The following is a 14,074-nucleotide window of genomic DNA, read 5'->3' on the forward strand; positions in this document are numbered from 1 at the left end:
ATACTATCACTTCACTGGAAAGGTCACATGGTCTTTCTGCTTGATAGTGATGTTAAACGCAGCTCATCCAGCAATCACCCCCCCCACATCAAACAGGATTAGTGAAATCTTGTTAACTCTGGTGACACACAGGACCTTCATATGTAACCTTATATTGAACCAACTGGGAAAAGATAAATTCCTGAGATTTTGCCTGAGTTTATCAGAATAGGAAGCAAAGCAATGAATCATGATCTGTGACTTTTGCGAATGCATTTAGGAACTCTGCTATCAGAAAACAAGGTACTATATAAGCTTTGTTTTAAATTGGCTTTAAAATTCCAGTTTAAAACACAGGTAACCTCTTGAACATGCTAAATGCATAAAAAACTGCATATTATACAAGAATTTTATGTGAAGACTAACAAAAAGGATACATAGCTTTATTTACATTTTTTACAAATAAAAAATGTCATGCATTTACATGAAGAGGGTATGTTCCTTCCAGTTTTGCACAGGTTTGGGGAAATTGATCAGTTCTAAGCTATAGAAGTACTTTATAGCCACCTTCATCAGATAGAGCAACTTTTCCTCCATCCTCATGGAAACTTTCAGTACTTACCCTTCCTAGTTCCATTGGCAGATAAATTTACTTAAAACATGACAACTTCCCCATGTTTTTAGTGAAATAATCTACCAATTGAAATAATACTTTTTAATCTATACCCAGGAACTATTTTCTTAAAACAAGCTCATATATCTTGCTGATAAGTTATTTTTAAGTTAGTTTTGTCTAAATTTAAGCTCAGTAAGATATATGCAGTAGAAACTAGACAAAAACAATACTTGGTAAGATTTTGCATTTTTACTAACACTTGGCAAATCATGACTTTGACATGTGAGACTAAGGCAGAATGGAATGATGTGGGTTCTGCCAAAAATTGCTTAACTCTTAAGATTCAGCCAAAGGGATGGACTCATCAGATTTGGTGGTCGGGGGTGCATTTCAACTTGCTGGAGGGGGCACACTTTGACTTTAAGCTGTAGTCAAAGTGTGCATCCTATTCAGATAGTGTCTGCTTCATTTGCCAGCCAACACACACATCCCAGAGCATCACAGTGTCCTTGGAGATACAGCTGTGTCCACCGATAAGACACTCTGGAGCAATACCTCCAAGTTAAAGAGATCTGGATGAGCCAAAAGCACACAAACATACACGCGCACACGCCTGCACACACGCACACCAACACTTCCTTACACCACTTTGACTTGTATTTCAAGGTGATAGTGTAATATAAGTAAAACTAATTGTTCTGAATAGTAATGATTTCTGTAAAAAAGGACTTTAACCTTTATCATACACAATTCTAACACACAGAGAAGCGTGAAGACGTGGTCAATGCCTTGATAAACACATCACCTTAACTTACACACACATCAAGAACTTTCAGAGCTTAAGAAGGACAGTAAATAATTGATGAGGCCATATGCTGTTTACCTTTATTGGGGTGGGGGGAAGAGCAAGTTCTGCATGACTCAGCAGTTGTCTGTTCTATGCTTTTTCTTTTAGCTTTGGTCAGCATGCTGAAAGTAAGTGTATGTGAAATTTTACAGACAAGCACAAAAGGATGAGGAGAACCCTGTGGGATAATGTGCAGAGAGACCTTACAGTTTCAATCAGGAGAGAAACAACCAGACTAGTTTATGAAATCTAAATTTGTGGATTAACTGTATGAAGCAAAGACATCAGTTAACCTGAAAACAGCTCCAGTAGAAGATGTTTATGAGACAATAATCAAGGAATATGTGTCCATTTATACTTTTGAGATGCTTTTGCTCCTTGATCACAAATTAAGCTAAAAGAATAGCCATTAAAAACATTTAAAATACCCGAATTGTAATCCCTTCTGGGCTTCTGACTTGAACACAATCCAGTACAAAGACAAATTTTGGTTCCTTTCAAAGTGACATCCAGCCAGGCTCATTAGACGAGCTTGGAGAAGTGCCCAGAAGGTGAATGAAACCATTCTGCCTTTAGAGATACCGCCACCCAATTGATTTCACACACTCACACGTGTATATACTTTATTATTATGTCCATCCATAATAAGGTTTCACAAAACAACAATCCTTTTTCTCATACTATGCTTGAAAAATGTGGATGAAAAAAATGATGCAAATAAGCCTTTTTATATGTCACAAGTACAGTGAATGAGTGTACAAGTACTCTGAATTTGACATCACCATGGCAACTGCAAATTCCCACACCACTGACTGCCACATACGGTAAAATTTGAGAATCATTAAGCATACGGAAATTAGTGTAAAGAGAGTTCATCTTGTGCACATTCTTAAACCAGATTCATAAAATCAGATTAATAAAACTGTATTGGTCATGACAGGATTAATTAACAAAATTCTGTAGAGGAAAAATAACCTACTTTGCTTCAACAGGACTTAACATTTGAGGAAAAGGTGAGACCATCTGGACAAAAGATTTACACCGCAGCAGAGCAGGATTCTGCATCCTGACTCAAAGACGTAAATCCATGAAGTGAATGAATTAAGAATTAGAGTTCTGGACTGAGTCAAAGCTCAGTTCTTGTTCTCACCGAGATGCTTTGGAATGACAGGATGAACATGCAAGAAACTCCTCAAATAATAATTGAAATAAAATTTCAGCTGAAAGTAAGGAGTTGAGAAACCTTCCTGAGATTGTGTTGGTGGATAGAAAAAACATTTTATTCCAACCAAATGGAGTAAGATCAACTGTTAGGAGATATGGTTTCTTAACCTGTTCAATAAATAAACATAAATTATGTTTGGAAGTACCTGTAAGAAGATTATTTTCTTTTTCAGAAATAAACAGTAATAAAAAAGTGGGTTTTTTTTCCTGAAAACTGAATTTTTAAGAAGTTGTCCTGGTTTCTTTACATTATTTCAGTATTTTCTGTTTTTTTAGAGGGAAGATCCGGCATGAGATTATAAAATAATGATTTTTTTATTTTAACAGGACTTGGTAAAGATTTATAGCTCCAACTATAAAGCTATGTATTTTCTTTCAGTAAAAGCAGCTTTTTTTTTGTACTTCACCAGGACAAAGACATAAATTTTGTTAATTTAATTTGTGTCAAACAAATCTAACTTCAATGCATTTTTACAATACATATAGGTCATGTTCACAGCCAGTTAGATAAATGACACTCCTACATTTAAAGAAAGTCTATCCAGTTTATTTAAGTGCCATCCAACTACTGAGTCACACTTAGATTAAACTACAGAGTCAAATTCTACTCAATTTTCACATCCTGTAAAAGGTTTTCTATCTTAGGAAGTCCAGTCACTTACAGCAAGTATTTTGCAGCACTGACTCTACCTCTTTCATAAAACATTTTTCTAATAAACCTGCAAAGAAGGGCTGCTTCTAAGATTTTATAGTCATTCATAAATTGCAAGGATATACGATTATACTTCATAACTGCACTGTTAGACTTTTTATTGTAATTCTACAGTACCTTACTGGCAACAGTGTTGCCAGTAAGGTACTGTAGTTGCCATTCTACAGTAACTTACTGGCAACAGTGTTGCCAGTAAGTTACTATGAATTCATTCTACAGTAACTTACTGGCAACTTACTGGCAACAGTGTTGCCAGTAAGTTATATGTATTCTACAGTAACTTTACTGGCAACAGTGTTGCCAGTAAGTTACTATGATATTCCACAGTACCTTACTGGCAACACTGTTGCCAGTAAGTTACTGTAATTACCATTCTACAGTACCTTTACTGTCATGATATTTCACAGTTAATTTTTACTGTGAGTGTGCTTTGCAGTTATAACTGCTTTACTGTAAATGTAGTTTATAGCATAAAACTGTAAATGTATTTTATAGTAAAGCTGGTCTACTGTAAACTTGTTTCACAACATAATGTCAGTTTTACTGTAAATTAAAGTTTACATTTTTTAATACAAGAATATTTTACCATAAACCGAAAAATTTCATAAAATAAATTTTAGTCCAAGTACTGTGAATAAAAACAGGTATTTATTTTCAGCAGATTTGTTGAAATAAAATCCATTTATATATTCACAATGTCATAAAGAACAATGTCACAATACAATATAATGTGCTATAAAACAACAAAACCATAGAACACACTACAGGTCATGTCAATATTTTTATGGCACATGTATGTAGCAACATGAACGTGTGCATCAAGTACCAGCCATAAACTATTAAAAGACTGACTTTTAAAAAATATATAGAATATACTTAACTTCATTTGAATATGAACTGTATTTCATTCAATATGGACACTTGAACGCATCTGGATCCAATAACAGTAACAATCTTTACATAACCTTTTCTATTTGTTGCACACTGTACAACAAAAGAACAACTAAAAAAATTGGGCACTACAAATTTTATGTACCACATCAGGTATGCACCAACATGAACACGTATATCATTCAAATGGTGAACAGTCAAAAACCAGCAGAGGCTGCATTGTCAGAAAGCAGTTAACAGTAGCTTAAATGTGCACTGTTACACAATACATCACAAAAACAGTGCAAGTGTGATAATGTACTGTATGGTAGACATTCATATCAATAAATATTGTTATATCAGATGCATTTCCTACATCAGAAGAACTTTTATTCCATTCGTCAAACAAAATCAGTGAGATCCATCTTGTGGAAGCTGAACTGTAAAGAATAAGACAGACGATGTGGGAAGTCATGAGATGGTCAGGAAGTTATCTACATTTTCAAATCAACAGGAAGGCTGACAAATTAAGCTGAAGTGACAATGTCCAAATGCATAAAACCATTGGCATAAAGCAGCATTAAGTTGATAATTTGTTTAAAAAAAAATCAATTACACTGAAGTGATAATAGAAGCTGCATAAAGAATGAGCAGGACTGGCTTCACTTCAGGTTTTTGGATTGTTTATGGAAAAAGCAGTCAGTCAGTCTTCACTAATTCAAGCGATTGCGTACTGTATTGAGACCCTGCAAATGTCCCCAAGGGAGGCGATGAAATACAACATGTCATAACAATCTTTTTAGTCATTTTGTTGGTGGACAATAAAGACAATAAAATAATAAACATTTGGTAAAATGCTTACCTAGTTGGAAGTCCTCTATTCAAATTCAGCGAGTCGTTGGAGGAAGGTGTTGATCCGGGAGTTGACACTGACTACTTTCCTCTTGACTTCCCGTCTTGCGGCTTGTACTGACTTTGGCTGTGCATTTGGTACCAACATCTGGATTGATCCTCACAAAGAATCTTTTAACAGAAATAAAATATATTAATTGTATTTTTTAAAATGAAGACATACAATACAGCAATCAGCTATGGTTCTTCATCATCAGTCAAACTGTCATTAAATTTTATTCATAAATGGCTTGGTGTAGAGTACTTACCGTTGTATCATCTCCAGCGTGGTGGATGCTGACTCCTGATACTCCAGATTGAAGTCATAATATGACCCAAAAAAGACAGCAAGGACACTGGCAAAGTCATGTAGTTGCTCAGGTTCGAAAAATACCTTCTCCTCCATACTGACCATCCACCGGGTTGCAGACATCAAGCTATTTCCTAAAATAGACAAACCCTTGTCAGGCTAACGCTAGTGAGTAAAAGTACAGACTACCATAACTATTACATACATTGCTACAAAAAATTATAGTGATAGAAAATATTCCTCTTACCAAGCATGATTACCCTTGGTGTTGTAGGTAAGGTCATTTCCATCTCAACAGACATCTTGGTGGAAGATACCTTTGAAACATAAAGGAAAACTCTTAAATATGAATTACTGGTAGTAATTTATATTTAAAGAATTCACCCAGATTACAACAGGTTTTGAGAACCTCACCCAGAGACTAGACTAGACTTTACCCCTACATCCTGCTGCCTCTCTGATACATCGGATGTGACTGACAGTTTGTGAGGCTAAATTCATTTTTTAAAGAATTACATTCCCCAATTACAGTATCTGTATGGCTAAGTAAAATATGTGTTATCAAAATGTTTGTAATTTGGGTGAATTGATACCTTTAACAAATTAATTGAACAATTCTGATTTAAGATGTGTGTTTTAAGTTAAGAGTCGATATAAAATTACATCAACCAAGATGAAGATTGAGTCTTTTTCTTCTAAATGTTTTATTTTTCTCTGAAGTAGGACATTGCTCTATTCCACAACAAAACTGATAATTAGCTGTGTGTTGATGTTTCTTCACATGAGTACAAAATTCTCTAAATTATGAAGTACAAATACTGCAGAATTTACACCTGTACATAATTGCACCTGTTAGTACTGACTTAACTTTAAATTTGCAAGAGCATGGTTTAAACAGGTGAACAGTCCTTATATGTAACCAGGGTTGGAAATTAACTTTTTTGTCCACCTGCCACTGTGGCTGAACCAACTCAAAAAATAACAGAAACCACTTGAATGTTTTCCACCTTTGTCCTCATTTACAGACTCTTATACACTATGTTGGAGATGTAATGGTACTTTAGCAGGCTAACTAGCTGTAGCAAGTTCAAAGTTATAGATTAGGTTAACTGCTCCTCTACATTTCCAGACTATTTTGTGGCTTCAAATATGTTTGAAGAGCTGTCTTTTTACCTGTTGTCTTGTCTTTTCAAGAGTTGAAACTATGTTAGCACTCAGCAGGACAGAACTGCACAGCCACTTGGAGGGAAAAAGCTTGTGCGTTAAAAAAAAAAGTCATCTGACAAAAAAAAAAAGAAAAAAGAACAACGTTAGAATTCATCCTTGTTGACCTAGCTAATCTGCACTCTTAACATTTGCAAGGTCATGGTTTAAACAAATGAACAGTTATTAGATTATTTTATTATCTAATAAAATAATTAGATAATTAGTTATTTTTTTAAAAAAGGGGGATCAATTATCAGTTAACGTTATATTGTTCGACAAAGGATGTAACAACAATGCTAACAGACACTCAGCACTGAGCTTATCTCAACCCAAAGCTAGTCGCTCCAGGAAGATTTAGCGGCAAAAGTCAAGCTAAAACCTTCGGTAAAATTAGCACCTTAGCTAACGTTAATTCGAACCAGCTCAAAAAATAACACCATCATATTTTTCTATCTTTCACCTCATGCTAAGTTATAGCATTACAGCATGATGCTATAAGTTACGTTAGCTCCATCTAAAATGTACATATCCAGATTAGGTTTTGGCTTCAAACAGTTTTCTAAGAAGTGTTTTTTACCTGTATTGCGAAGAGCTGAAGCAGTGTGAGCCCACAACGCGCGCAGCACTTGCACTTGGACGGAAAAAGCTTCGGAGTTTAAAACAAACGTCATCAGAAAAATGTTGGAAGCGAAGCCACCCTTGATGACGTAGCCAGATAAACTGCATATTAATGTTAGCTAGGATGTGAAAAAAACAAAAGTACATGCTCTCTTTCTGCCTTAAAAATATGTTAACCACTAAAGGAGTAAAAATACAGAAACAGGGAACCACGATGAAACATCTATGATGACCGTTGGAAATCAAATAGAATTCTTACATGGCCAGCGCAAAGACATTATAAGTGCAGTACCACTACTGCAATATGTAAACAGTAAATTACGGCAACTTCAAAACATACAGTAAGTTACTGTAATACTATGTCCTTTACCCATAATGCAATGCAAATTACAGTAACTAATTGTAAAGATGTTTTATGTTAGTTTTACTGGGCATTTTGTGGTATTTAGCTGTAAAAAATACAGTAAAGGCTAACAGTGCAAGACATTATAAATACAGTACCACTACTGCAATGTGTAAACAGTAAAATACTGCAACTTCAAAACATACAGTAAGTTACTGTAATACTATGTCCTTTACCCATAATGCAATGCAAATTACAGTAACTAATTGTAAAGATGTTTTATGTTAGTTTTACTGGGCATTTTGCGGTATTTAGCTGTAGAAAATACAGCAAAGGCTAACAGTGTGTGTATGCAAATATATACCTCCTGTTACTCAGTATGGGACAACATGAGTCTCTTCTGATCTGAGAAATGTGCTGCTCAGCAGATCGTGATGCAGATGGTACACGTTGAGGATGGTACACTATATCTGGCTTGTAATTTAAAGTATTAAATGGATTTAAAAAGCCTGTATGAGGATTGCTGACTTTTTTGGGAATACCCTTTTGGAAATTCCCTGCAGATTTAATGCAGGTAAATGCTGTATGTTGTAAACCACCCCCCTGTTGTTGCACATCCAAGCACCAATGATGTGAAAGGACTAAGTGATCTGTGATAAGGAGTTGCTGGTTGCACGTTTCACCAGAACGATGATGTGAAAGGTGTTTATGCATGATGGGTTAGATTCCAGCAGGCATAGACTCCTTAATACAGACATTTAGACTTTTGTTGATGTCTTAGGAGAGTAACTAAATTTTGTAAAAAAAAAAAAAAAAAAATGGAGGAAAAATGTTTTGTTTTTTTGCATTGCACAATATGCATCGACCCAACACAACACTTACTGGCAAAACCACAAAATGAACACAGTCTCACACTTAAGCAATTTTCCCTGATTTGAGCTGACATTACACTAACTTGCAATGATTTCCTGGGGGTTTTCTCTGACATGAAGTATAAAAACTATAACCTTCACTCTAATCCTCCCTAGCCTTAAGACTTGTCTCTACCTTAAATGATTTAATGATTTATATCACGATGACTTGCTGTTCACCCCAAAAAGGAGGATGAGTCCTCTTAATTAGACTATGTAAACAGGTTTATGTCCCCACAACCTAACCACACACACACGTACACACACATCACAGACCCCCAGCTGCTGCTCTCTTGTAATTTATTATCCCTTCGGTACCCAGTGGAGTCATGAAATCAGCCTGGCCGTTGGTGCACACTCACACACGCACACATATGGATGGTTGCACACATGCATCCATGTGCTTTTTTTCAAGCAGTCATCCCAGCCTGCAACCCAGAAAGACCTCTTAGGCTTAATTAGTACAGGGTCCCCAGGGAGAGCACAGCAGTACAAAATACACTAGATGGATGAAGGATGTGAGATGGTTGAGCTGCTGGAAAAAGCTGAACAAAACACTGACGAGACACTATGTTCTGTTGTATAGACAAGGGGTGAAGTTGCAGGTTTTTCCTTTCAGTTTGAAATAATTGAAATGTTGATTTATGACTGTCACTTTACTGCAGATCAATATGATCCCTCCCCCATCTTTTAACCTCATTGCCAGAGGTCATTTGCATCCCAGAGAAACACCCGGAGAATGTGTCCATATTGTGTTGTTAGCTACATTTAATATCTTTGAATATTTTATGGAACACAAACGCAGTCTTCAGCAGTTCTTCAGAACATAGAATATTACACAGTTGAAACTGCACATTAAATCTGTATATGTTTTTATATTATTTGTGGTGTAAGACACAAAGTCACACCAGGGAACAGGATTATTTTTGTACACTGCATAGAAAATAACACTGTTGGTATTACAACTTTATAAGCCTCCAGTAGATTAATTAACAACGTTTGTGTTAAATTGAGACACGCCCTTAGATTTATTTTAAAGGATATCTTGAACCTGCTTCCTTCTGTGATTACAAAAGAAATGAGACACAATGTCAGGGAGAGAACTGAGAATCTAATTGTGCAAAATGAGCATATCAACTGCCAAACCAGCCACTTTGTGAAGATCCTGGCTAAAGATGCTGAGAGAGTATCCTCTTCAGTGAGGAAGAAGTCATTACTATGAAACAAAAGTAATGACAAATTGCTAATCTACTCCGGTACAAAGACCCCTACTTTTGGAGATATGTCTGCTGTCTTATGAAACTGACATTTCATAAGTATTTGGACATGATGGATATTGTTGCATTTAAAAGAAGTTTGAAGAAGCTCAAAGGCCTGAGATCATCTTTCTCACCGTGAAGCCTGGGGGATGTTAGGACGTGTTTTGGTGCAAGATGGACTGGTACACCTCAAAAAGTAGATAACATCAAGAGAAAAAGACAGTATGCTGAAAAACTGAAGCAGCATCACAAAACAACAGTCAGTCAGGACAAATGGGTCTATCAAATGGACAATTGACCAAGGCACACAGATAAAAACCTGAAAATCTACCAACCTGTGTCAGTTCTAACAGTTGTGTCAACAGGAATGGGCCAAAATCTCAGAAAACTATTGTGGGAAACTTCTGGAAGAATGCCCAAAACATGTGAGTTTAAACTGTAATTCTGTTCCATTCCAATACAATATATGGTTCAATGCAATCTAATTAGCAAGATAAAGTAGTTCTCTGTGTGCAATTTTTCAGTCTTTGCTTAATATTTTTATTAAGCAAAATTACACTTACAAAGATTGGTTGAATCATGATTGAAAATTTTACTGGGACATAGAAGGGACACATCACCCTGTTAAACAGGACTGCTGATGCCTGTCATCACAATGCATTTCTACTTCTGCTCACCTTGTGAACATGATCTGTTGCAGTCAAACAATTACATTTTTGACCAGAACTTCAAAGCTAGAAATCAGTTTGAGCAATCCATGTGCACAGTTGCAGTGATAAACACATTTGTGCACACAGGGAGGAATTGCACCATAATTATGCCTAAGGTAGGGGAGATTAATTTTTTAATAGATCTAATGTTTTATTCATACTACTGTTCCACTATTGGCTAACGCAATGTGCCTAAAAAAATACAAAACAACCACACTGTGAACACATGGCAGAACTGGCTGTTAGCAATTTCACACAGTCAACCAATCCCATATCTCAGAGGCTTTGAACAAGTAGAATTTTGGGGCAAAGCTGTTGATGTAGAGATAAACATCCTTATATATATATATATATATATATATTAAGATATACATATTAAGATATGTAATTTCTCTCTGCTTTTTGGGACTTTTCTATGTTCTGGCTTCAGAGAATTTGATTTAAAATCTGTCTGTGACAAACAGTGAAACATCAAGAAAGTGACCGTGACAAGAATAGGGTGTTGTCCTCTAGGTGAGGCCAGAAGAACCGGTTATTCTGGCCTAGAAATCCATTTACAGAGCCTAGCAGTGTGCCTAATCATCCACCCCGCTGTGAGAGGAGTACATTAACCTGTGCAAACAGTGCTGCAAAGCTGGAGCACATTTAGGACTTTCAAACATTACTCCTTCCTCCCGCTGATTCTCATCCTCCAGTGTATGAATAAAATCTTGCTTGAGCAAGTCTGTTTTTGGAGCAGAGGGAAGTTTACAAGATGAAGGGAAGGAAATGAAGGTGATAAAGTGACTTTGTTCTGTATAAATAAAAGAACCAAAAGCAACGAAAGAAGCCAAATGTTACCATAATATTCTTTAGGCAATTAAAAGAGCAAGTATTTTATATTTTTGCACATTTATGCATGAAGGTTGTGGGTTCAGAATTTAGGGATTTTTTAGTGGAACGTGACTCCAAATTATTCTAGGAAAACATGCATATTTGCAGATTTTTGTCATACTTGACAGATTTGTATTTAAAATGGGCTTTTATTTATCATTACCATGGATGTCATATTATTTGTCGGATTTTCAGTCTTGCCCTTGGACTGCTATTTTAAAAGAATGGCCATGACTTGTACAACTTCAATGAAAGCAAAAATGTTTGACCCACGCTGCACCCCCTAATAAATAGATAAAAGTTCATTAGCAAGCTGCAATCTGATCACTTGCTTTTTGTAGTCATCAACAAAATCGAAAAATAATTCTGGCTGGACATTTGCCCCCTCTGCCTGGCACAAGTGGAAGAAAATGTCTCAGCTGGTTGATTTTCTGCCACCAACACTGCTTTTAAGCATAGTCCATAAATTTCAAATTAGTCTGAGGTTACTGCCATTCCAGACTCTTAATGTTAGCCTGCTTCATTAGCTTCAAATGCAGCTTTGTTTCTGCTCCAAAAGCACAAATCTTTATGCTTGATTAATATTTACAGCTTGACTAATATTTGAGCTTTATGATCAGGTGAGACAAAGATTAAGTTGTTGGGCACAATGGCAAAAATAATGTTTCAAGGAATCAAAGTTAGTCCTTCAAAACCTAAAAAAATAACACCTGTCAGGAGTTTGGTGGGAGCATCATGTTGATGATCTAAACTGAAAGTTGCAGACAACATATCAGTCATCCAAGATCAGAGAGATTCTAATAGCTGAAGGGTTTTACACCAAGAAGTTTGTAGAAGTGACAGTGAACTTTAGAAAACTCAACTCTAGTTCCACTATTATTTATTATTTCTTCAGAGACCATCTAGTACATTTTTGAAAAAGTTCGTTCACATTTCATTCAGATATTACTGTGAATAAAAGCTCTTAGACCTCCTGCAATAAAATATCTTCCTCTTCATTTCTTTTGTTGTTTTAATTGCTGAGGTTTGTTACAGGTATTTGTCTTGAGGACTTTATGCAAGTAGCTTCTGGATGTTCAGTGAAATTCCTAGCCTGTGCAAGCTTGCTTGCCAATAAAATGCATTCTGACTATGATTCACTGTTACTGGTTATGCTGCTTGACGCATAGTGCGTGGGACTACAAATTCATCAACTTCTCTTTGGTTGATAGGCAAGATGGTTTAAACTTCGACACACTTATGTCTTCCTTCAGGGGAATCCTAAATCATCGAAATTAGATTTTAAATTAAGAAAGCAGCCTGATGCCAAGATTTCAGAATGGCCACTTATGTCTTCCTTCAGGGGAATCCTAAATCATCGAAATTAGATTTTAAATTAAGAAAGCAGCCTGATGCCAAGATTTCAGAATGGCCCCAACCTCCGTCCTGTTCAATATCGATAGACTATCCTTGAAAATCAAAACCATTGCAGAAAACCAATCAAATTAAATTGGAATGGTAAATATTCAGCCAGAATATACCCTAACCTATTAAAAGTATCCAAAAAATTCTTGCTAAAAGACTTTTAATTAACTGTTAGTAGGGGAATATGTAGTTATGTATGTGTATAGGCTTCGTCTTATGTGACTTAGACAATCTTGTCTAGTTCACACAATGTTTCATTCATACTATTGAATAAAACATTCAGTAGTATGAATTCAAAATTATCCAATACGTAGAGACTTCCTTCCTCAGTTGATGTTTTTCAAAATTCCCTGAAGTTGTTTGCTGATCAATCATACAACGTTTAAAGCTAAATGTTCCAGAGAAATCATTAGGGAAACTTTATTGGCCCATGATAAGTGTTAGTCAAACCAGTCCCACCTATTTTATCTGAGTTAATTCTATAGGAACTGCTGTTATGAATTCAGAATATTTGTTTCTTTGTGTATTTGAACGTACAGGAATGCATGAGCCTACATAATTTTTGGAAGCTGAGAATTGTCATCATCAGACATGTAATCTATTTTTTTAATCGGATTGCTTTAATCGTCTCCCGTCGCCTGCTTATCCTTTCTGTGTGTGCTTAATAATGCAGGACACCGCAGATTTTTCTAATTTATCACTCCCTCCCAGCTGGACCTGAAGTGACAGATTTATTAGATAGCCATTTCAACTGCATGTAATACTGCCATTTGAGAGTTGGTCAGACTGACAGAGTCAAAGCAGCTTGATGACCTCTGTGATAATGACCAAACATGAGGGAAGGACATTGAGGGAAGAGGACAGGGAACCTGATAAAGATATGTGGGGAGTAGTGTGGGTGGATGAAGAAATGTGGCCAGGATTTTCAAACATGAAGAGAGTGGAGTAAGAGAATTGTGGAAATTCTCAAAACATACAAGGTAAGTTGTGTTTGTTGATAATTTATTTCACACTGTAATACAATAGAAATAATAGAATAATGCACATGTTGCAGATTGTGGCGCTCTTTTACATACATAATGAGGCCATTCTTTAATGTCTTACAACATCAGAAGATTGATGATATTCTCATGTCTGCTCTTTACAGGGGACATATTACATAAGATTGACTTTTTGAGTTTAATATCATGTTAAAATGTTATTCTCTTATCAATATGAAACATAACATTTTGCTTTGATACATACGTATTTGAGAAATCCTTGAACTTCCCCTGACAGTATTTCCTGAATGCTCTCACGAA

The sequence above is a fragment of the Gambusia affinis genome, linkage group LG15 (genome assembly GCF_019740435.1).
Source record: "Gambusia affinis linkage group LG15, SWU_Gaff_1.0, whole genome shotgun sequence".
Taxonomy (NCBI): Eukaryota; Metazoa; Chordata; class Actinopteri; order Cyprinodontiformes; family Poeciliidae; genus Gambusia; species Gambusia affinis.